The sequence below is a fragment of the Notamacropus eugenii genome, chromosome 1 (genome assembly GCF_028372415.1).
Source record: "Notamacropus eugenii isolate mMacEug1 chromosome 1, mMacEug1.pri_v2, whole genome shotgun sequence".
In the NCBI taxonomy this organism is placed as follows: domain Eukaryota; kingdom Metazoa; phylum Chordata; class Mammalia; order Diprotodontia; family Macropodidae; genus Notamacropus; species Notamacropus eugenii.
In genome coordinates, this window is record NC_092872.1 from 590,394,871 (window position 1) to 590,419,484 (window position 24,614).

Here is a 24,614-nt window from a genome sequence, read left to right on the forward strand (position 1 = left end):
AGTCAAGAGAGAAATGAAAACAAAAGCATGTCAATGGTGTCAGGAACACCAAAGAAGGCTACAACAAACTGAAGGCAAAGCATGGCAGCCAATCAACCCCTTGCTTAACTTAGACATACTCTCAGGCAGCATCTTCTTATATAGCTGCTCCTTAAAGAGGATCGACAACCAGCTGGTGGGATATGGCTGCTATTAACAGCTGTTAATAGCAGCCAAGCTCTTGCTGATTTTGCTAATGTAGAAGCAGCCAAACTTTCTTTCAGAATGATTCTACTGAATGCAGTTCATTCAATTGCCTCATCCTGGGTCATCTCCAGTCAAGGGCAGCTAGGTGGTGCAGTAGATAGAGTACCAGTGCAGGAGTCAGAAGGACCTGAGTTCAAATCTCACCTCAGACACTTGACATTCACTCACTGTGTGACCTTGGGCAAGTCACTTAACCCCAATTGGTTCATCCTGGGTCATCTCCAGTCATTCTGATGAATATCTGGTCCCTGGAGTCAGATGGCTCTGGAGGTGAAGTGAGGCTGGTGACCTGCACAGCCCTCCCTCACTCAAAACAAAGACAAGTGCAAGTCATGTCATCATTTCTTCTTCGGCAATGAAGGATGAATATACATTGAATGTAATGGGATAGAGTAGAGAAGGGTTCAAAGAGAAACTGAATTTTAGCAACAGCAACTATGGATTTGGGGAAGGATAAGGAAATCATTGCACAGGGATGTACTGGAGCCAGCTCAAACCAGCTGGATTGTTAAATGTCCAATGTGAGCCTTTATGCCATGGAAATCAACAACCACTACAAATCAAGGTTTGATGTAGTGTTTTGCTGCTTATCTAGCCTTAAGAAAGAGGTATAGAAAATGTTTATAATGTAGATTAAACTTCAAAGTGTGTCACGTACTTTTTTTTTCCTCAGAGAGCTGGATGTTAAACATATACTGATACATCCTTTCTTCTAAACCTCTTGCAACCATTGAAGGAAGATAATATCAGCTTTAACAGCTGACAGTCATCAACAGCTTACACTTCTTTGACCCCCAAGGGCTGAAAGGATTCACTGGTTTCATATTTTACACCTTTCTCACTGCATTTATTTCTCTGTATGTGTGTGAACATAAGATCATAGGTTTTATAGATTAAAAGAAACTAGCCCCAACATTTTAAAGATGAGGAAATTAAGGTTTAAAGAGGTCATAGAATCATAGGTCTGGAGCAGAAAGAGACCTCAGAGGCTATCCCTCATTTTAGAGATGAGGAAACTGAAGGTAAGTGTTCAAGCTCAAACAAGTGGTAAGTATCAGAGGTAGATTTTGAACTCAGAAGAAGCAAGGAGGTAGTAATGAATCACAGATCAGAGGATCATAGACCCAGAACTTAAAAGGATCTCAGCCCAACACCCTTGTTTTACAGATGAGGAAACTGAGCTTCAGAAAAGCTAAGTGACTTACCCAATGTCACACATATGCTAAGGATCCAAGGAAGGTTTAGCATTTAGGGCCACTGACTCCAAAGCAGGTGTTTTTTTCTCTTGGACAAGTCTCTTCACAAAATTTGCACTACACAAAACTTACAGAGGAAAGAGCATTGGCTCCAGGGGCAGAGGCTCGGAGAGTCTATTTCCTCATCTGTAAAATAGAAGTAATAATACTAGCATTGCTTACCTGACAAGACTGCCAGGAGGTAATCAGTTTGAAGACCTTAATGACTATATAACTATCATGATTGTTCTCACTGAGGCTTCTCATTTTTGTTGAATGCTGGCTCAATTCATTCAGCTCATCCTCATAATCCATGCTGACCAGACTCTATTTATATTCACCACCTGCAAGACCTGTCAAAAGGATGCTCTGTGGAATATAACCCATGCAGATGCCATGAAGCCTCTCTCTTGGAGGTCAGCTGCTGACTACCTAATGGATTTCCTCATGGGTTGGTATTTATAGAGCATACAGAGACTGCACTGAAATTTCAGGGGGAAATGCAATTTTATCATCCCCCAAACTGGAAATAACCAAAAGAAAGCATTTAGGAGGGCTATAAAGCAGTATTATATAAGATAGACATCTCTACTGGATCTCCCTCAGGGAGGGTGGGGAACCAATGAATCTGAGGCTTGGAAACATAGCTCAGTTTCACTTGCTGAATACAGAAGGGGTCTCAAAGGCAACCTAAGCCTCTTGAAAAATAAATGAAGTGGAGTGGATCAAGGAGGGATTGGGGAAAGACAATTTCTAGAAGGGGTCTGGGGAATGAAAGAAAGGATTCCAATTAACACCAAGGTGCCTTACAACTGAATAAATGACCACATGTTTCAACACCATAGAAATCAAACTTTTAAGTTATAACTTAAAAGCAGATCTATGACTAATGCCCAAAAATATGGAATAAAGGAAAAACCTACAGTGGCCTATGATCTTGGCTTCATTTGATGGCCATATCTTTAAATCACTCTTCTCAGTTTCACACCGTAGGTCAGGTAGGTAGAGACTCCAGCTGAGGGACAAAGGAGAGGTATTATCAGTTATCCTCTGATAGTACAAATACTCTCACTCAGAAGGGAGGGGCTGGATAAAGAATGCATGTAGCTGGTGTAAGATACCTTGAAAAGAATGGGCAGGATCACAATGAACCATCACAGAAGTCAATCCACCCCTCAAAGAGGGGTTGTTTCTCAGAGCAACAACCCCTGGCCTCTAAGAGAAGTCCTGGCGTTGCATTCCAGGAGCTGCTCACAAAATATCATTCCCCAGAGTCCAAATAATGTCTTAGGGATCAAGACACCAATGCAAAGGCTTAATTAAAGCCTTGCTTTTGCAGACAACTTGCTTGGTTCTCTGCCCCTTTGTGAAAGGGTAGCTCTTCTCCCTCCCCATGGCCCCCACCAGTGTGGTGGTGGCATAGAGAGAATACTAGTCCAGAGTCAAGAAGATCTGAATTAAACTCCCTCTCCTCTGATATTTACAAGTTGCATGACCATAGGTAATCCCTTGACCTCTCTCTGCCTCAATTCTCTTATTTGTAAAAAAGAATAAATGATATTTTTAGGACTTACCATACAGAATCATTCTGAAAATTAAATAAGACAAAGCATTTTGTGAAACTTCAAGCAGCATATAAGTATGATATAAATCATATATAAATGAACATAAAATAATGTTATATAATAATAAAAGTAAGTAAAATAGAAATAGAAATAAATAATATCAAAAGTGATGATGATGATGATGACATGTGCCAGCCTACAGAATGTTTACCTATTTGTTCTCATAGACAGATACATAGAAACAGCTATTCTTGACAGGGCACTATTATAGAATTAGACATAAATGAACAAAGCCTAAAAGAAACTGTAGATTCTTTTGCTTCTATGGGACTTGAAGCAGGCCGCCAGAGAGCAGTGGGAGTTCTAATTGTCCAGGTGTGCAATGATGTGAGCTCATAATCATTCTCCCAGATTCTGGCCTATTCCTCACTAGGCCATTTTCCCCAGCTGATCATCATTTTGGATGCAGCTTCGTTCAAGGGCAATTTTAATTAATGAGCCAGGTTTCTGGGACTGATAAGAACTGCCAGGTTAAGGTCATGCATGGAGGGCAGTTTTCATTAAAGACTTTCAAATGTGGCTGCAGTTTGAAATAATAAAGTCATTCTTCTCATCTATCTGCTGCTCATTAGAACAGAGGTGATGGCCTTCCATATCAAAAGGCAATGCTAGATGCGTTGGAAGGAAAAGTCATTTATTTCTACTCAGGTTGCAATGAAGCAGCCCATCTGTTGCTGTACAGGTTTGACTTCTGATGTTATTTGCCGCATGGTATATAGCCAATTCTATGGTGAATATTGGAAGCCACTGCACTACAATAAGAAAAATCTTGGGAATCATCTTGTTTCCAACTTCCAGAGAGGGAAACTGAGGTTTGGAGAAGTTATAAGGTCACAGTGTTAGCGAACAGCAAAGATGGAACCCAGGTGTCCTGATGTCTAGTCCAGTATTCTAAACACAAGAGACAACTGGTGGCTCTCCTAGGGTCTTGTAGATCATGTGGTATATGAAGACTCTTAAGGGAGCAGGTAAGTGGTACAGTGGATAGAGTGCCAGGCCTGGAGTCAGGAAGTCTCATCGTCCTGAGTTCAAATCTAGCTGCAGACGTTTACTTGCTATTTGAGATGGGGTGAATTATTTAACCCTGTTTGCCTCAGTTTCTGTATCTATAAAATGAGATGGAAAAGGAAATGTTAAACCATGCAGTATCTCTGCCAAGAAAACCCCAAATAGGTCACAGAGGCAGACATGCCTAAATAACAATGAAATTCTGAACACTATGTGACACTGTCTGCCTTTTCACACTACAATGTAAAATGAGACTCAAATGGATCTTTAAAACTCTGAGACATAAAAGAGAAAGCAATTAGGTCTATAGGTGGTAATTGCTTTTTAAAAGCTAATGAATATCACATGTAACAAAAATCATCAGAAATATTAATTATAAGGTAATTTTCTTAAGTAAACTGAGACAAATGGATAGTGCTAAGAGTATGAACTGCTGAGCTACAACCTCAGTTTTATGACATGTCTATACGTCAGTGAAAGCTCTGTAGGGTCTAAACAAAACAAACAATTTAAAGATGCTAAAGACAGGTTTTGAAAAACCAATAAGAAGATATTTACTCTGGGGATGAAAGTATCTACTAGACATCCAGGGAGAGACTTGTCTGCCCTCAAATAAATGACAAGAAAGAAGGAAGGAGGTGGGATGGGAGGGAGGAGTAAGGAGAGATAAAGGAAGGGAGAGAAGGATTGGAGAGAAGAGGAGATGGGAGAAGAAGAGAGGAAGAGGAAGAAGAAGGAGGAAGGAAGGAAACAAGGAAAGAAGGATGGTATAGGGCAGGTAACATGGGAGACACCAACTACATCGTATGTCAGGCAGAAGACATAGGAGTGGGAGCTTTGGGGCTCCAGCTTCTAGCAGGTTCACTCTTGATCTGGGAAGCCAAAAGGATAGCATCAGAGATGTAATAAGAGGTTAATTAATTACTTTATTATTCTCAATGGAGTTGCTGATTATGGGAGCACCAACCCCCATAGCATCCCCTAATTATTCTTCTCACAGGGGCAGGCATTCCAACTCCTCCAGTATCCCCTAAGTCTCTCTGAGGAGTGATCAAACTGCACACACCATTCCAGCTTGTACATTTCCTCCCTAAGCCTTGATGGAGGCCAGTCAAGGCACACACACATGCAGTTTCCTCTTGGGCATTCCCATTCACCACTTACTGACCAGTGCTCAGTTGATTCATAGATTAACAGACATGTGCACTGGTCTGTTTACAACTAAACTCAAATGCTTACATTATCTTAGAATTATAATATGACGTGCAAGTGTGGTGAGATTGTTTTCAAGTCATAAGCCTAGGAACTAGTAGACTGTCATGGCCATGGATCCTGGGAACTAATATCTTAAAAAGAATAACAAAAATTCACAAAAATGTACATTAAAAATCCACCTTACTTACAGAAGGAAGGAAGGAAGGAAGGAAGGAAGGAAGGAAGGAAGGAAGGAAGGAAGGAAGGAAGGAAGGAAGGAAGGAAGGAAAGAAGGAAGGAAGACACATTGCAAGAGCTCTATATCGTATACTAATCTTTTTCTTATACACTGTGCTCTCCCCAATCCTTATATTACTAAAATTCCTGAAAGTTCAGGCAGGAAACAAAGAGGAGAGGCAGTATAGTACAGTTGAAAGAAAGTTAAATCTCAGGTGTTCTCTTAATTAGCTGTGTGATCTTGGGCAAGTCTCTTTCCCTCTCTGGTTCTTAATTGCCTCATCTATAAAATGAAGGGGTTGGACAAGATAATTTCCAACTGCAAATTCAATGTTCTTGTGCCAATTGCAACATACACCTCTATAGGGTGATTGACTCATGCATCTCTGGGGTATTATTATTGGTAAGAGAAGGAACCACTCAACCAAAATATGCTACTGGAATGGGAGGTGGTCATGGGATGAGCTTCTTCTCCTGACTTTCTCTTCCCACTAAGAAACTCTTCCTATATTCCTTTCCACTCCATGGTTGGAGAAGAGAAGAGGGACTCGCCCTTTAAATTCTAGAGACTAGGCCTTTATCAGAAGATTATTTAGGTAGGACTCTTCCATAGAAACTCTGTAAACATAATATGAATACCAATCTAAGCCTGGGAACTAGGCATCCAGTGGAAAATCAGAATTTTGAGAGGTTTACTACAGGGTTTGGTCCTGACTCAGTGACATGAAGCAAGTTACTGTACCTCTATGACTCTGATATCCTCATTTGTAAAACAAGATCAATATTATCTGCCATAGGTAATTGACAGAGATATTATGAAAATTTTGAAATGAGACAATAGAGGACACTGTGAAAACTTAAAGTGCTATGCAAATGCTGGGGATTATTTAAAACTCTGGACACTGGTATAAAACTTCACATGTGTTTATGTAAAAAAAAAAAAACTGCTTCATGGTTATAGAGATCAAAAATCAAAGATTCCCTGGAAGCCCCAATTTCAAATCTTCTGTCCAAATGTCCCTGTGATCCCCTGGCATCCTTATATATCAATAAATAGTAACAGAATGAATCATTAGGAAACATTATAACATAAAAAAAGCATACCACAAAAAGCTGAGAGTGTCACAAAAGATATATTCCAACGCATTGCTTAGATTATGTCACTTCTCAAAACCTTATGGTAGCTTCTCAATGCCCACTAAATATACTATACCATCTGATCCTGGCATTCAAGACCCTCCAAAATATGGTTCCAGTTTGTCTTTTCAGTTTTATTTCGCACTACTCACCTTTACATACTCTGCATTCCAGGGGATCTAGACTACTGTCCATTCACTGTTCCCTACATTCCAATTCCCCAGGAACTTTTAATCATACTCTCTTAATGACAGGAATGGATTTCCTTCTTTCTTCTTCCCTGACTTGTAAATCCTTCCTTTCCTTTAAGATCCAATTAAGGTGTCATCTCCTTGAAGCGTCCACTGACCCCACAAGGTGAAAATGATCTCTTCAAATTTTTCAAGTGCTTTGCCTTGATCTCTTTTTTATACGTCTCCATTTCCCTCTTTTTGTGCCATAGAGGTTTGTATAGATGTAGATAGATATAGATACACAGAGAGGAGTATGGATGTAAATATATACATATATATATATATATATATATATATATATATATATATATATATATATGCAGATACAGTTAAACAGAGATGATAGAGACAGAGATAAAGACAGAGATATATCTTTCCCATTAGAATTTCTGTATTTATTAACCATTTTGTATCAGGGACCCCTTTAGCATTCTAGTAAAGTCTAGGAATCCCTTCTCAGAATAAAATTTTTAAATGCATAAAATACATAAGATTACAAAGTAAATCACTTGTCATGAAATCCAATTATCAAAAAATTTTCCCATCCAACTTCACAGATCCCCTGAAATCTATCTACTGATCTCTGGGGGGGGAGGGAGGGGGAAGGGGTGTCAGTGGTTCATCAAAGGACTTAATCAAGGTTAAGAAACCACATTGTCTGTGGACTTTTGCCAACCCTTGCCTTAGATCATAAGCTCCTTGAAAGCAGATCTGTGTTATATCCATCTTTGTCTCTCAGCACTTGGCATGGAAACTTTTTTAATAAAAATGTGTTGATTTAACCTGAATTGAATTATAGTGTGTATATTATAACCCTAGTATGCCTAGTACATAAGAATCCATAAAATCCCATATATATTACATTCTCTAATTTGGGAACAAGTTCTGGAACATGTCACCCTCAATATATAACTGTCATGAAATGAATGAAATTGTCCAGCTGTAGAAGTAGCCAGTGCTGAAGATGTGTGTGGATGGGTTGCCAATGAAACTTGGAAGGAAGATTCCACTATAAAATATAACTAAGGTGAAAAAAGTTGTCAACTACTCAGCTGTTCATAAGGTAAGGTTTCTTTGGGTAACATACAAGTGGTGATTCTTTTCAATTACAATTGGCCTCCAGCACACAATCAGGATGCCTCAGGGGTCTCCTAGATTTCCTCAGAGAAGCATGACAGGCATGTAATTGATCCCTAAAGTCAGGTGTGACGTTGTGACATGTCTAGAATAATGTTGTCCCAGTAGAATTTCAAAATCTCAGAGCTGGAAGGAACCTCAGAGGTCATTTAACCCAACCTATACTTAAAAAATTTACTTTACAGCATGTCACATGCCAATCACCCAGCCTTTGTCTGATGACCTCTACTAAAGGGAAACTTAGCAGGATTGTAGCTCAGAATTACAGACCCTGGGGCAAATCCATGGAGGAGGTAGGGAAGGGAGATATGGACTCCCAAGGACACTTTGAGACTGTTGCTGGAAAGGCTAGCACCTGCCATTGACAATGATCCTGAACAACCAGGGCTCTGGAGTCTAGTGGAAGATGGGCCATCTATCAGGATTGGGGGTTGTCCTACCAATGTAGTGAGAAGGGAGGCCCACAAAGAGTAACTTGATGATGATGGGATCTGTAGAGCTTGGTAGCTAAGTAAAAGTCATGAGTACAAGCATGATAGCCAGAGAACTACCATGTAGTTCTCTGTAAGTGCACCCCAGTAGTTAGCACCATAGAACAAAGTCCTGGTCACATTACCCTAGATATTGACTGCAAAATCCACTACTTCCCGAGGCAGTCTGTTTCACCTTCATGTAGATCACATACACCCACATATACATACATATATATCTATACACATACATATATATACATACACATGCATACATTGTGTGAATGTATAAACAGATACACATGTATGCATGCATCTGTATATCTACACGTATGCATAGATATACATATACACATGTTGGCATACATATATGTACATACACATGTATACATATGTGCATAAATAAACATGCACACACACTCTCATGCTTTTAACCTGGGGCAGCTAGATGGCTCCCTGGATAGAGTCAAGAAGACCTGAGGGCAGATGCTTACCAGTTATGTGACTTTGGCCCAGTCACACAACCTGTTTGCCTCTGTTTCCTTATCTTTAAAATGGGCATAGTATTAGCACCTACCTCCCAAAGTTGTTGTGAGGATCAATTGAAATAATAATTATGAATAATTTGGCACAGTGCCTGGTACATAGTAAGTGATATAAAAATTAGCCAACGTTATTATCATTATTATTTTCTTTATATCACGCTTCAATCTGCCTCTTTGAAAACTCTGTCCATTGCTCCTAATTCTGCCCTCTGATGCCAAGCAGGACAGGTCTAATCCATTTTCATGAAGAGTTCTTTAAATCCTTGAAAACAACTATCATCCCCACCCTCACCCACTCCCCCATTACCACTATCAAATAGAAGGATGGTAGTCTGCATGGAATCTAAAGGAAAAGGAATGAAACATGTAAGAATATTGATGTGCCTGCATAAAAACAAACAATGGATTTAGATCTATAATGGACCTTCCTTTTATAGATGAGGAACATAGGCCTCAGAAAAACTAAATGACATACAGGGACACCCAGCCAGTAAGGAACCCAGCCAAGAAATGGAACTATGTCCTGTGACTTTGTCTGTCTGCAGGAGACCCAGAGTTGAGAGGAAGAGTTAACAAAGCACATGATAGAGTCAGGATCCAAAAGGATCCTTGATAGGCTAGAGCATGGGGCTGATTCTATTAAGATCAAACTCAGTATGGATAAATTTAAAGTCATGAGTACAAAAAACCTATTTCACAAGTATAAGGTGAAGAAAGCCTTGCTATCAGTTGTTCTAAAAAAAAACACTAAAGTTTCTAGTGTTTTCTACAAGCTCAATATATAAGTCAACAGTAGACTGTGGGAAGAAAAAGCTGGCACCATCTTGGACTGAGAGCTTCCAGGAATAGGGAATTAATGGTCCCTCTGTTCTCTGCCCTCATTTGATCTCATCTGGAGTAATGTATTCAGGGCTGGGTTCACTATTTAAGAAGAACATTGATGTATGAGAGAGTATCTGGGAGACAGCAGTCAGAATAGTGAAGATACTAAGTCCAAGTTATTTAAGGATCACTTAAAGGAACTGGGCATATTTTGCCTCAAGAACAGAAGGCTGAGTTAGTTTGAAAGATAGGGAAGAAATATGATATCTATGTTCAGGCATTTGAAGGGTTAATATGTGAAGGCAGGATTGCACTTCATCTATCTGCTCCAAGAAGTCACAACCAGGAAGAATGGGTTAAAATTTGCAAAGAGGCAGCTTCAGGGGAGCTAGGTACCCCAGTAGATAGAGGGCCCATCCTGAAGTCAGGAAAGTTCATCTTTCTGAGCTCTAAACTGGCCTTGGACTCTTCCTAGCTGTGTGACCCTGAGCAAATCACTTAACCCTCTTTGCCTTAGTTCCTGATCTGTACAATGATGTGGAGAAGGAAATGGCCAAGTTCTCCAGTATCTTTGCCAAGAAAACCCCAAATGGGGTCAGTCAGATGCAACTGGACAACAAAATTACAGTTTCAAGGTCAGTGTCAGGACAATTGTTCTAACAATTCCAATAATTAGAAATGTCCCAAAATAGAATAGTCTGCCTCAAAAGTTATGGGCTCTCCATCCTAGAAGGTCATCAATGGATTGGTGTAGCAGTAAACACCCCAACATGCACAGGGGGCCTACTATCACAGGTTCTTAGATATGCATTCATAAAAGGAAAACAACTTTCAAGGGGTTAACAATCACTTTAATCAAGGACATGTATCAATCCTTTAACCAAGCGCATAGATCATTCATCTAGTTCAGGGGAATCAACACCCTGAATCTCAAAAGAAATACAAAGAAATTACAAGCCAACAGACATGGCTTCCTCTGCCTGATCATAATTCAACAGACAGACACAACTGTCGGACCATACCAGAGAGGGAAGCACGACATCTGGGGCTGGGGCGGGGAGGGATCCTTAGCAACTTCCTAGAAACCTTACCAAAACTTAAGTCCCAAAGTAAAGCCTCACCCTCAGAGTATTTATACCTGTTTTTAGAGCCAGAGGGTATCCCAACTCTTGAGAACCAGTGCCTCATTAACAAAAACTGTGGGTGTTCCTACAAATCTTCCCTAATCAAACACCCCTTAAGGGGTAGGCCCATTAATGGGGGGGGGGAAGTCTTTAATCACATTAACAATACAAGTACATATACTGTTTCTAGTTTAAAAAACTCTTGTTTCTGTACTTTACTCCTGGTAAAGACCTTTGATTGATAAAGACAGGATTCAACCTGGCACTTGATTACACAAAAACAACAAAATGTTCCTATTTTGCTTGCCATCACAGTTGGTAAGCTCTGTGTCTGTCCCTACTGGACATACTATATGGAAACTGTTTTTGTGTATGGGCTGAATTAAATGGCCACTGCGACCCCTTCCAGATTTGAGTTCTGTGGTTCTATGATTCCAAGTTCTGTCAGTTCAGGTGCTCTAGCCATAAATGCTTAGCTGATAAATGTTTAAACAGCTGGTTCTCCAGAAAGAAAGAAAAAAGAAATATAAGCGCCACACACTTTTAAATTTAATCTGTATTATTAATATTTTTCACCACTTTCTTAAGTCTGAACAATCAACACAGATAAATCAAGCCTTGACATACTGTTTGCTGAATTTGGAGCATTTATAATTATTGGCTCTGGGGAGCTAGTCTGAACTGACCTTGATATTTCCTGATTCTTAATGACCAACTGACACCAGTTCTTTAAATGAAACTATTCCTAGAGTGGAGAAGTACAGTACATCAGGTATCACAATTGGATTGGAATATCCAGTTCTTTTTTCTCTAGTTCCATATCTCCTTTAATTTTTCTATTATACATGATATTTTGTTTGTTATGAATAATGGCATTATATATAATATTTCTAATATACAGAATATTTCTATTATTACTTCCTAGTTTTACATCTTGATCTCCTAAATGGATTTATCAATCAGGAGAAGAGCACAGTGTAAGTAATTCATGCCGTTTGTTTTTGGTTTTTTGTTTTGTTTTACCTTGTGTAACAACTGCAACAACCAGTCAATCGTACTTATCATTCAAATTTTTATAACACTGTTAAGTTTCCTCACAACAATACTGTGAGTTAGGTCCAAAGTACTAGATTGCTTTTACAAATAAGGAAACTGAGGAACCAGCTTATCTCCCATTGTAAATGATTAGTTTGACTTTCTTGTTTTTAAAACAGTCCCTTTTTTAGTTTGGTTAGTTTGGATTATGTAATGACTGCTGAGTCATGATAGAATTTAACTCCTGAAGTTAAAAATTGAGGAACAGGCAATTGATAAATGATCATTCCTTAGAGAAACTAAAACCAGAGGGACCCAGTCAAAAGCAGCTAGTCAGTCTTTCTTTAATATTATGTTACAAGCCCTTCACATGTTGTAAGTGGCTTCCCACTCTTGTGGCATAGGACCCAGAGTGTGCCTCAAGTAGAAGCCAAATAAACATCTCCACCCTCTTCTCCCTCATCCTTCTCCAAGGGAGACTTATTCCTACCAGGTGGGGAAGCTGGAAGTTGGCACCATACAGTTTGGTCAATCTGCTCCCTTCAACATTATTTGTCAAAGGGATGTGCTTTTCTGATTCAAGTTAACTTCTGATTGCTTTTTCATTATTGAGGGGAAGGAGCACCCCAAGCTTTACATCTAAACCTTGACTTCTTTCCCACCACATACCAGTTCCACCATGAGCACTCATGTTAAAAATAATATAGAAACCCATTTATCTAAAGCAGAGCAAAATAAAAATCAGAGAAAGTGGTCTGTTACAGATTTCAAAATTTCCATCATCGATCACTGCCTCGAGATTTGAACAAACCTGGGAAGATTTGTATGTCCTATGTACATGTATGTACATAGTACATTGTACATTGTATGTACATGTTGTTTTCCCAGAAAAATGGGGGCTCTTTGAGGTAGAGAGAGGTTCACTTTTATCTTTTCATCCCCAATTTTTAGCATAGTGCCTAGCACATAGTAGGTACTTTTATTAAGTATTTATTGATGGAGTCAAAGTAAGGAGCACAAAGAGAAGAATTTACATGGAATACAGCATGAAATAAAGACAAACTGTAAAAAGACTTTAGAATTCAGTGCAATGACCAATTATTACTTCAAAAAGACTACTTTTGAAGCATGTTTCCCACCTCTCGACAGAAAGATTATGGTCTAGAAGTGCAGAATGAGGCATATATCTAGAGACATGGCTAATATGTTGATTCACTTTCCTTGAATTTACTTACACAGGGTTTCTGTTGGGGGGCAGTGGAGAATTAATGGGCAGTGACGCAAAATGGATCAATGACGCAAAAAACCCAGAAGAAATCAATCAATCAATCAATATTTATTAAGTACCTACTATACGCCAGGTACTATGTTAACTGCTGAGGATATATCAATGAAATATCAATGAGACCACGTTTTTATACACAGAAGAGAGCAGAAGGAAATTCAGAAGGGGACATAAACTACCAGTATAGCTGTGATCCCATCGTGTTATATTTATCATACACTTAAAAATTATACATAACAGAAGCTCATATGCTACTGCGATTTCTGTTATGGTTTGCACAACAAAGGCAGCTAGATGTTGTAGGGCATAGGGTGCTGGACCTGAAATTCAGACAGACTTGAGTTTAAATCTATCCTCAGCCTCTTACCAGCTTTGTGACAGTGGGCAAGTCACTTTACCTGTGTTTGCCTCAGTTTGCTCAACTGTAAAAAGGGTATAAAAGTTATACCTACCACCCTGTGTTGTGGTTGTGAGGAGTGAATGAGATATTTACACAGCACTTAGCACAGTGCCTGGCACATAGGAGAAACTTAATAAATACTTATTATATCCATCCATGTTGAAATGGTTATTAATGTTTGTTAGGCAAATTTTTTTTTTAATTAAATCACTTCTTCAGTTTAAGGCATTATGCATCCTTGTTAAGTTGCACCTGGAATTGCCATCATAGAAATATGTGGATGAGAAGAAAAAAAAAAAGCTGGTCATGTGGTAACATGAGAGATAAGAGGTGGATAGCCTGAGTATTCCATCGATATATTCCAAAGATAACAGTCGTGGGAAAGAAGGGAAGTGGAAGATTGAAGAAGGGATAGGACTAGGACACATGGAGAACAGGGTGATGATCACTTACAAAAGATAAAAGGCACAGACTCTCAAATTCTTATTTTATTTGTTTTCTCTGCTAAAGAGTCTAAACAAAATCACCTTTGCAGTGGAAAGAATGGGAGAAATAGTATAAGCTGATACTCGAGAAAAGTAAGGCAATAGGAAGAATATAGTTAGTTGCCCTTAACGAATTCATCAGCTGTCCCAGATGATTCCATTATCCAGACATTAAAATAACTGACAAAATTTATTACTGAAACTCTGTAAATGACATATGAATGATCATGGACAACAGGAGCAGTGCTCCAAGACTAAAGAAGGCCAAACACTTTGATTGTCTTTAAAAAGGTAGAGAGTCACATCTGTATACTATAGATAGGACAATGAGCTTGACCTCAGTTCCTAGGAAAAGACTAGAATGGATTATTCAAGAGATAGTTAATAAAAATAAAAAAAAGTAGGTAGAGTTCACAAAGAATCACCATGGCTCCATCAAAAATATAAATAAATCATTCTAGGCTAATCATATTTCCTTTTTGACAAGTTATTAAACTGATAGATTAGAGGAATGCTGCTGATATAGTTGACCTAGATTTTAAATATAAATTATTTCATGTGATTTATATGAAAATGATACAGAAATGTTGGTTAGACAATAGTACAAAAACATATGTACATTTTATATGCCCTCAGTAGAATGTATGCTCTTTGAGTAGAGTTATCTCACTCTTATATTCCTATGCCCAGAACCTATACCTAATGTCATCCACAAATAGCAATTTAATAAACATTTGTTGATTGAGTCATCGCTTAATTGAAATGGATTCAGACATTACTGAATAGTCAATACAAGAGTGGTCTTATATCAGTTTTAAAGGCAGTCCCCAGAGGAGTGCCTAGGGAGTCTATGTTTGCCTCCACATTGTTTAACACTTTTCAATAAATTGGAGTCCTTATCAATTTGCATAAATGGCATCCTTATCAACTTGTAGATGACACCAAATCTGGAGTGATAGCTAATGCCATGAAGGGAATTCTTGTTCAGGTTTGGTATGGATTAGGTTCCCTCCAATGCTCCTTCCCAATTCTGAGATTTTGAGTTACAGTCACTTAACTTGGAGAAAAATTCTTCATAGAACTTTTCTACATCATCTGCATTTGTGGTCTTTAATAAGATTTAGATCTCAAAGGATATGGAAACCAGTTTTCCAAACATCTCAATTTGTCAATGAGGTAATAAGCCCAGAAATGTTAAGTGACTTTTCTAAGTTCAACATGTTGTACTCACGTAGCCAAGTTTTGATTCCCATACTTCTGTCTCCAAAGTCAGTGTTCTTTCCATATATCACATCATAGTTACCTTCAAAGTAGTCTGTTTGCTTGTGTGTTCATGAAAATGAAATAGCCATGTCCCATGAAACATCTTTACTACGGTCTATAACAAAAACCAACTCTATTTACTCTTTCATTTGCCTATCCAAGGAGGACATGTGAACCAACTTTCCATTTAAATATCACTTAAAAGTGTCCTAGTTTCATTTTTAACAAGCTCTTCAACATTAATAGAATTCAGGTCCTTCACTCACGAATTAACTTGCAGTTAATTAGACAAAACTTAGATTGGACAGAAGAGTTTCCACAATTAAGTTAATATTAGTAAACACTTTTGAAACTGTGTGATTCTTTGCATACCTCTCACCCCCTTTTTTTGTTCTTGCACCATCACTGTGGAAGAGGAAGCAAGCTCCAGTAGGTCCAGGGCCATGTTAAGCTTTTAATAAAAATCCATGCAATCTACCACTAAGAGGCCAGCCCTTTGGAAATTAACCCCTATGCATTTGGTAGCTAAACTGGTCATTAATTGACCACTACAGAGTACAACTAGAGACACACTACAGAGATGAGATACATAGCTACAAGAATATTTTGTTCAATAATGAATAGAAAGGGCCTATACAAAAGCAGTTTGGTGGTAGAATAGATGAAGCAGAAGAATCAAGAAGTTTACATCTAACATCAGATTTCTGGAGTTCTTCAACTGGGGTCAAGGAGATAATGAACCTGGATGGCGGGAAAATGGCACCCTTATTTCACTAACTTCTAACTAAGGAAAATGCTAAGGAGATTTGTTTAGTTATTTATCAAATCATTTAAAGCATTTATTTATTTATTCATTCATTCAAAATATTTATTTATTTAAAACATTCTGAGAAGGAATCTATACATAGATTTCGCCAGACTACCAAGGTAGGGGGGAGTCCTGTGACAAAAAGAGTTTAAGAACCCCTAAAGTGACAGAGAAGTCAGTATTTTTGGTGTTCAAAAGACTTCAGTTTTGCCTCCAGCACTTACTGACTGTGACCCTAAGGAAGTCAAATTATCCTGATGCCTCAGTCTCTTCATGTATATAACTATAGATTATAAGCATTGTTCTACCAAAGTCACAGAGTTGGGAGGAAACAACTTTGTATACTTCATAGAACCATTGAGAAATTGTTTATTGTTATTAAGATGTGGAATAACAATAATGAAGACTCTTATGGCCAGAAATGGAAATAGGAGAGTGATGTAACAAAAAACAAAGAATAAAAGATGGAACACATAAGGGGCATACTGGCATCCTGAAGATATAAAAAAGAAGGAAGCCCTCCCCTACTTTCCCCCAACTAATTGGATAAGCCCTTTATAAGAGGATTTATGATAAAACTTGGATAAGAATTATGCAAGATGTGAGGACATGACTGAGTTGTGGCCCATGTAAATGTGAAGCACATCTATGCTGGGGAAGTCATGGAGTGGTCTAAGGGGTTCTAAGTATTCATAGCCAGACTAGAGTCTCAGTGAAAGCCATTTCAAGGAATGTAAAAGAAAGAGTACTGTAAAATCAGAGACATTAAAAATGCAGACATTGCCCTTCCTCAGAAGACAAAAGGGCTCTAGCAGTAAAGGTATCCATTCAACAACCTTTTCACAGAAACTATTCATTGGAAACACATTTTACAAAGAGATCCCTTTTCATGTTTATTTCTATGAAAAGAAAACTTCTGTTACAAGACATAAAGGCTTTTAGGAAACATCAAACCACAATTTCAAGCAGGGGAGAAGCCTGCTCAGCCCCAGATGGGGTAAAATGAAGAAAGAACATTCAGATGGAAGCAGTCCATTATAAATGGGCTGTAGTGTGTGTATTGACCAGAGAGAGATTGATGGTAACATCCCACATAAATTGTCTGCTTTGGGGAGAACATATTTCACATGTTTTCTCTCTAAAATGCAAAATACCAAGGTTTGTTTTAGTCATCATTATTTTCTTCTCATTAGTTCCAACATCATATAAAAAGACAAACCTCCTTTGTGATGTGGGGGTGTCTTATATTTACTGAAGTCTAAAATAAGAACATTTTTTCCTAACTTTTTCCTTTGACACTAATGAATTTTGCAAATAGTAAGCCTGTTTCTCTTTTTATCTCTTGAGCTGAACCAATTATTTTCAGTGTTAAAACAGTATCTGCTGGATTCCTTCCTTCTCATCATTACGCTTTCAGTCCCATACCCAAGGTCAAGAGTCAGCACTCAGAGGCTTGGTTACACACAGGTCATCTTTGGTCTTTCTTGGATCTTAAGGTACAGCTGAGTTGCAAGTACACTGGGACTCTTCCTTGGTCACAATGATGAGAATGGATGTCCCAGGAGTTGTAAAGCCGTTATCTTTCTTTCTGATCCTATGCTGTTCAGTAGTTTTTCACCTTGAATAAGCCTGATGAGAAGCAATGTCTTCTGAACAAAAGAGAAGGAGCATGTCTTCATCAGTCTGGCAAGAAGATATTTTCAAAGAGTTGCTTGCCATCCATTGTCCTCTACTGGAGATAAAAAGTAGGAAAACACAATACAAATTAGCATATGCTAAGTACTTACTGAGCATGCTCAAGGCACTCTACTAGGGTCAAATGAGAATATATGTTAAGGGTTTTCCAAACCTTGAACTATTATATAAATGTGAGTCATCATCATCATCCTATCATCAATATCATCATCATCTCAGTCTCTTCTTTTTCAGTGGAGTTAAGAAAGAAATTGGCACAAGTTATTATACTGCTGAAATTCTTTTTTTTTTTTTAAATTTGATGTTTTAATTGTACAGGTGAATGAAATAAATGGTTTTGTAGTTGAATAAAAGCATAGTATCTCTGGTTCAATTCTAAGTAGCCAAGACAACATGGATTATATATTGCATCCTATTCCCACATGATTTTTATGTCTTCCATTAGGCTTGAATTCTCTAATTTCAAAGTCTGTAGTCTTCTTATGGCAATTTTTTTCATGTCCAAGTCCATGAAAGAGAGTGGATGATGTACTACTCTAGCTACTAGATCAGGTCTTGCTAGGTATTCAGCAAGAGCTTACTTTTGCTTCCTGAAGAGAAATATTATAGAGTCTTTGCCATTTCATTGAAAAATCCATATTGACCATTAATTCTAGCCTCCAAAAAAAGCAATATCTTTTTGTTTTTTGTAGTTTACAATGGCAGTAACCTAGTCCTGAACAGAATCAACTGGAAATATGTTTATTCGTTTGTTTGATGCTTCTTTATCAATATATTGATGAATGAGTTCCCATAGATGATACTCACGAAGGACCTTTGGATTCTGTTCTTTTCTCTTAGTCCCTTTATAAGCTTCATTGTTGTTGCTGTTTGCTCTTCATTCTCCTCCCAAAGTAGCCAATACCGCCCTCTGGATACTGCACTGATCCAGGGGGGTGGTAGTAGTCTCAGGTGCAATTGTACACTTAATCTGAGACTTCTTCACTAGTTTGTAAGATTTCCAGGGGGACTCTGAGTAATGTTTTTAAAGGGGGTGGTGGGGCCAATAAGTTTGGAAACCTTGGGCATGAAAAGGACCACGATATCAGAAAGATGATGCCATGACTTGCAAATGAATTAGATTAAGTGAGGAAGGGCTGTGCAAGGTTACCAGCCTCACTTTCTCCTCTTGAACCATTTGGGTTCAGTGACAAGATACAGATCAGGATGACTAGAAAGAAGCTCCATGATTATTATTGATGATGATGATGTTGCTTTCATCTTCTAGTCAATGGAGTTCATATGGAAATGATGCTGGGACAAGGCGATACATTTAATATTGTTCTATTACGCTAAATGTTAAGCCATCTATTGGCAGATGGATAATGATGGTTGATTACGGATACAGAGATGAAAAAAGAGGCAATGCCTTGAAGAGCTTACAGTCTAGCAGGAGGAAATGAGGCATATACACAAATACAATCATCATTGGAATATGATTAACCGCATAGGAGGAGTCAAAGATGATTCTAGGTTTTCTAGTTTGGATGGCTGGTAAAGTAGTAATACTATTAATACTATTAACAGAAATGGGAAATCATAAGAGGGGTAGGTCAAGCTTTAGTCTTTAACTACAATAACACGTAGGTTAAGGAAAAAGGGCTAAACTTGAAATTCCACTGGTATAGGAAATTTCTAGATGAAAAAAAATTTTTTTTTCTACCAATTCATGTTGACATCTGCTCTACAACTCAGAGTCTGAGAGTACTGCCAAGGGCAATGAGAGGTTGAGTGACTTGGTCAGCATCATCAAAGATGGTATGTGTCAGGGTTAGACTTGAACACAGGAAGGGCTTCCTGGCTATAAGGCCAGTTTTCTATCCGCTATACCATGCTGAGAGGCAATATGCAATAAGAGGAATTTGTGTCCTATCCCCTCTTCCTAACTGTGGGTGTCCCCCCAAGGCTCTGTTCTGAGCCTTCATTTATTTTCCCTCTATACCATCCTGCTTAGTAATCTCATCACTTATGGATTCAGTAGTAACAGTATTGAGATGATTTTCATGTCTGATTATCTAGCCTTTGCCTCTCTTCTGATCTCCTTTCTTGCATTTTCAATTGTCTCTTAATCATCTTGAGCTGGATGTCCTATAGACATCTCAAACTTAACAAGTCAAAAACAGAATTCATCATCTTTTTGCTCCAAATTCTCCTTTTCTTTAATTTCCGTATTATTGAGGTCATCATCATATTCCCTATCAGGTAGGCTTACAACCTCAGAATCCTCTATTCCTAACTCCAAAGAACCCTACATATCCAAATATTGCCACATCTTCTTCTTTCTACCATCTTGGCTTCTCCCGTATACATCCCTCTTCTCTCCACTTACACATGAGCCACCTGCATCCAGACCCTCATCATCTCATGCCCAGACTATTGCAACAGACACCTGGTTGGCCTCCCTCCCTCAAGGATCTCCCTACTCTCATCCATTTTCCACTCAGCTGCCAAAGTGATTTTCTTGAAGTGTAAATCTGACAATGTCATATCCCATTCAATAAACTCCAGTGGCTCCCTACTATGTTCAAGATCAAAGATAAAAACTTCTGTTTGGCTTTTTTGAATAATATTTTATTTTTTTCCCTAATAAGAGGTAAAAACAATTTTTAGCATTCATGTTTTAAAATTTTTGAATTCCAAATTTTTCCCTCCTTTCCTCACCTCTCTCTTCCCATAGGAAGTATTTGGATATCTTATACACGTGCAATCATTCCGTATTAGCCATGCTGTGAAAGAAGGCACAGACCCAAAGGAAAAAAATGAAAAAAAAAATAAAATAAAAAATAGTATACTTTGATTTTCATTCAGATTCCATCAGTTCTTTCTCTGGAAGTGGATAGCATTGTTCATCTTCCATCCTTTGGAATTGTTTTGGATCTTTGTATTGCTGAGAATACCTAACTTATTCATAACTGATCATCATATGATATTGCTATTAAGGTTAACAATGCTTTCTTGGTTCTGCCCACTTCATTTTACATCGGTTCATGTAAGTCTTTCCAGGTTTTTCTGAAATCAGCCTGCTTGTCATTCCTTGTAGCATAATAGCATTCCATTAAAATAACATACCGTGTATTCCAGCCATTCCCCAGTTGATGGACATCCCCTCAACTTCTAATTCTTTGCCACCACAAAAAGAACTGCTATAAATATTTTTGTACAAATTGGTCTTTTCTCCAGTTTTTAAAATTAATTTGTAGTACAAATCTAGTTGTGGTATTGCTGGATCAAAGGACATGCATCATTTTAGAGCCCTTTGGGTACAGTTCCAAATTTCTCTCCAGACTGTTTGGATCACTTCCCAACCTCATCATCACTTTGTCTTAAAAAAAACTTTCACAACCTGGCCCTCTTCTACATTTCAAGTTATATTATACTCCCTCCCATCTTACCACTTTCCACCTCTCTTGTATGTGTTGGCATCCCCTATTAGAATGCAAGCTTCTTGAGGGTAGAGACTATCCGGGATTTTTTTGCTTGTATTTGGCTTTTGAGACTTAGCACAGTGCCTGACTGATGTTAAACTCTTAATAAATGCTTTACTTTATCTAATTTAATCTGCTTTACTCTAACTGAACCAGTGACACTGACTTTCTTGCTATTTCTTACATGAGACTCTCTATTTCCCAGTGCTTGTTCCCTGTGCCTTTAATGCTCTCCCTCCCCTCCCTCCTCTCTCTCTCTCTCTCTCTCTCTCTCTCTCTCTCTCTCTTTCTCTCTCTCTCTCTCTCTTTCTTCCCCCTACTCCACCTCTCATGGATTGAATGACTTGCTTCATCTCAACTAAATATCCCAATGCCTCTCCTGGTCTTGTATCTTACATGGAGAGACATATAGTAAATGGAAAAATATATGGTAAATGGAAAATACACTGATGTGTATGTATTTAAAAACATGTATACATTTTATATAGTATATATCTTTTATGTTGTTGTTGTGTTCATCCTTTGTTTTTGAAAAGGACCATGACCATCAGAGAAATGATGACATGACTTGCATTTAACTTTGTTTTGAGTGACAGAAGGTTGTGCAAGGTCAGCAACTCACTTTCTCCTCCTGAGCCATCTGGATCCAGTGACCAGATATCATCAGGATGACTGAAATTGGCCCAGGATGCAATGGGAGACCTTTCAGGCTAAGGCCTTTTCAGGTACTAATAAAAGTGAAGTAATGTCCATTCAGTGAATAGACCTCTTCAAAAAGTAGTCAGGGGGATGGCCCCTTCAATAGAAAAGAAAAAAACAGATAAATCATGCTGCAAGGGGCAGGAGCCTCAAGGTTATTGTTTAGAAGAATGTGTTTATTTGAATGTCTTCATGCCTATTAGAATGTGAGCCTCATCAAGGCAGAGACTATATTTTTATCTTTCTTTGTATCCCCAGCACTTAGCACAGTACCTTGCACAGAGTAATTTCCTAATAAATGCTTGTTGACTGCCTGACTGCATTTGGAGTCAAAAGTCCTGGGTTCAAATCCTGAGTCTGACACTAACTAGCTATCTGACATCAAATCACTTGAACTCTTTAAACTCTGTTTCCTAATCTGTAAAATGAAAACATTGAACTGAGCTAGGCAAAAGAGAAGATTTCTTATTAGTAGCAGTGGTTAAATACTTGGAAGGAATATTTAGAGAAAGTGAAGTCTCTGCTTGCAGAGACCTAAACAATTAGAACTGATAAAAATCTGTCACAGCTGCCATCTCACCTGGGGCTGTCAGAGGCTTGAGGAGATGATTCAACACTCCTGGAGGGCTAGGCTAAATTCCACTGTGTGGCTATAGAAAGCGGGCCTTTTCCTCTTTCTGAGTGACCTGGAGCAACAACAATTATGTCGGTCCATAGCCTTATGCTTCCCAAGGGGTTTAACTGGCTCATGAATTCTAGGATGTGGCAATGTAGGAGTGATGTGATTAATGTTGTCCGGTCATTAGTCCAGAAGTCTTACCAGTCCTTGTAGTTTAATGGCAGATCCTTCTTCTTCTGATGATGGAAGCTGTTGCATCCTGAGCATTCCCACCCTTAAAGGATTGGCTAAAGTGGAACTATGTGTGGCATACTTTGCGTAGAATTGGTCTTATTTAGTTATGGAGTATCCTCCTCAACCATTTCTCTGTTTGGTAGTGATGGACTTGATGTGTGTGTATCATGAAGGAATCTTGGTACAGTGTAAAGGGCCCTGACTCTGGAGTCAGGATCTGAGTTCAGATCTCACCCTCTGATTCTATCTTCTCAGACCAAGGGCAGTTATCACTCAATCAACCAACAAGCATTTATTAAGTGAATAATAGAATGAATATATAACCGAGGCTTATAATAATAATAAAGGCTTAGAGTGAATGTCAATAGTAATAGTTTCTCTTCAAAACAACAACCCTGAGGCTCCTGCTCCTCCCAGAATGATTTATCTATTTGTATTTTCTTTTCTATTAAAGGGTCCATCCCCTTGACTATTTTTTAAAGAGGCCTATTCACTGAATGGACATTACCTCACTTTAATTAGTACCTGAAAAGGCCTTAGCCTAAAAGGCCAATGTCTTCCATTACATCCTGGGCCTTCTCTAGTCATCCTGATGAATATCTGGTCATTTGATCCAGATGGCTCAGGAGGAGAAAGTGAGGCTGGTGACCTTGCACAGCCCTCCCTCCCTCAAAATAAAGTCAAGTGCAAGTCGTGTCATCATTTCTCTGATGTCATTGTCCTCTTCTAAAACGAAGGATGAACACAACAGGAAAAAAGATCATTTACAGAGTTCTTAGGGACTCCTTCCACCTGTAGGATTTATGATTTAGTGAAAACACAGTCCAGTTTCTCTACCTTCTCCACTGCTGCCCCATGAGGTCCAGGATAACCAAGGATCTGCAAAGTGACAGGGAAATGAGTCTTTGAGGTAAATTTCCCATCAGATTATTCAACCAAATCAGAGCATTTAATTTTCTCTCTTAAAGTAAAATCACCTGAACCATTCCATAAGGTCAGGTCCTCCGTAGAGACACAATATTTCTGTCGTCTTGCCCAGCAGTGTCAAAAGGTCAGACACTGCCTCGGGACTAGAGACCTGGCTAGAAGACTGCAGACAGCAGAAGCCAATAGAGTGACATCACTTTGCAAAATAATAAAAGGTCAGAGAGAGAAGGGGGAAAAAGATTTCTGAACCTTTTGAACCAACTCAGTGAGACTAAAAACAATCCTGGTTTTAACAGGCCAAAGCATACAAGGGTAAGAATTACTTTTTCCTAGGTTTGCTCCTAGAAAAATAAATTCTTTCCAAATTTGTGCTGCTTTAGATTAAAATATTTTCATGGCTATTTTGACAGATATTCCTCTCAAAAATTTGCCTACTTTTTCCATCCAAATAAGTAATTATCCAAGGTCAGAAGTTGGAAGGGACAAAAGCAGATATGACTTAAATTAACCAGTGTAGTTAGCTAGTTATACTGATTTTAATTTAAAAGTGAGTTGTTCAGTTCTACGATTCACTTTGCCTCTGCAGACTCTTTCATGTTTTCTGGTTAATTCATATGTTATTTGTTGTTACCCGTTCTCCACTATAGCCAGATTAAGCCCCATCAGGTGGGCAGTGGGTCGCTTTGG

General features: G+C 38.5%; 1 long non-coding RNA gene across 2 annotated transcripts in view; it reads right to left on the reverse strand.

Moving 5' to 3' along the window:
* Window positions 1-1,462: 1,462 nt before the first annotated feature.
* The window catches only part of LOC140527814 (uncharacterized), a 57,410-nt gene continuing 34,258 nt past the window's right edge, over window positions 1,463-24,614 (reverse strand). The window contains exons 3-4 of one of the 2 annotated variants that reach the window (XR_011974935.1): window positions 2,405-2,496; window positions 1,463-1,628 (exon numbers count right to left, since the gene is read on the reverse strand). This is a non-coding gene — a long non-coding RNA (uncharacterized lncRNA). Of the gene's footprint in view, window positions 1,629-2,404; window positions 2,497-16,400; window positions 18,022-24,614 lie in introns of those variants that run through there. The other variant, XR_011974940.1, reaches the window with a different exon arrangement.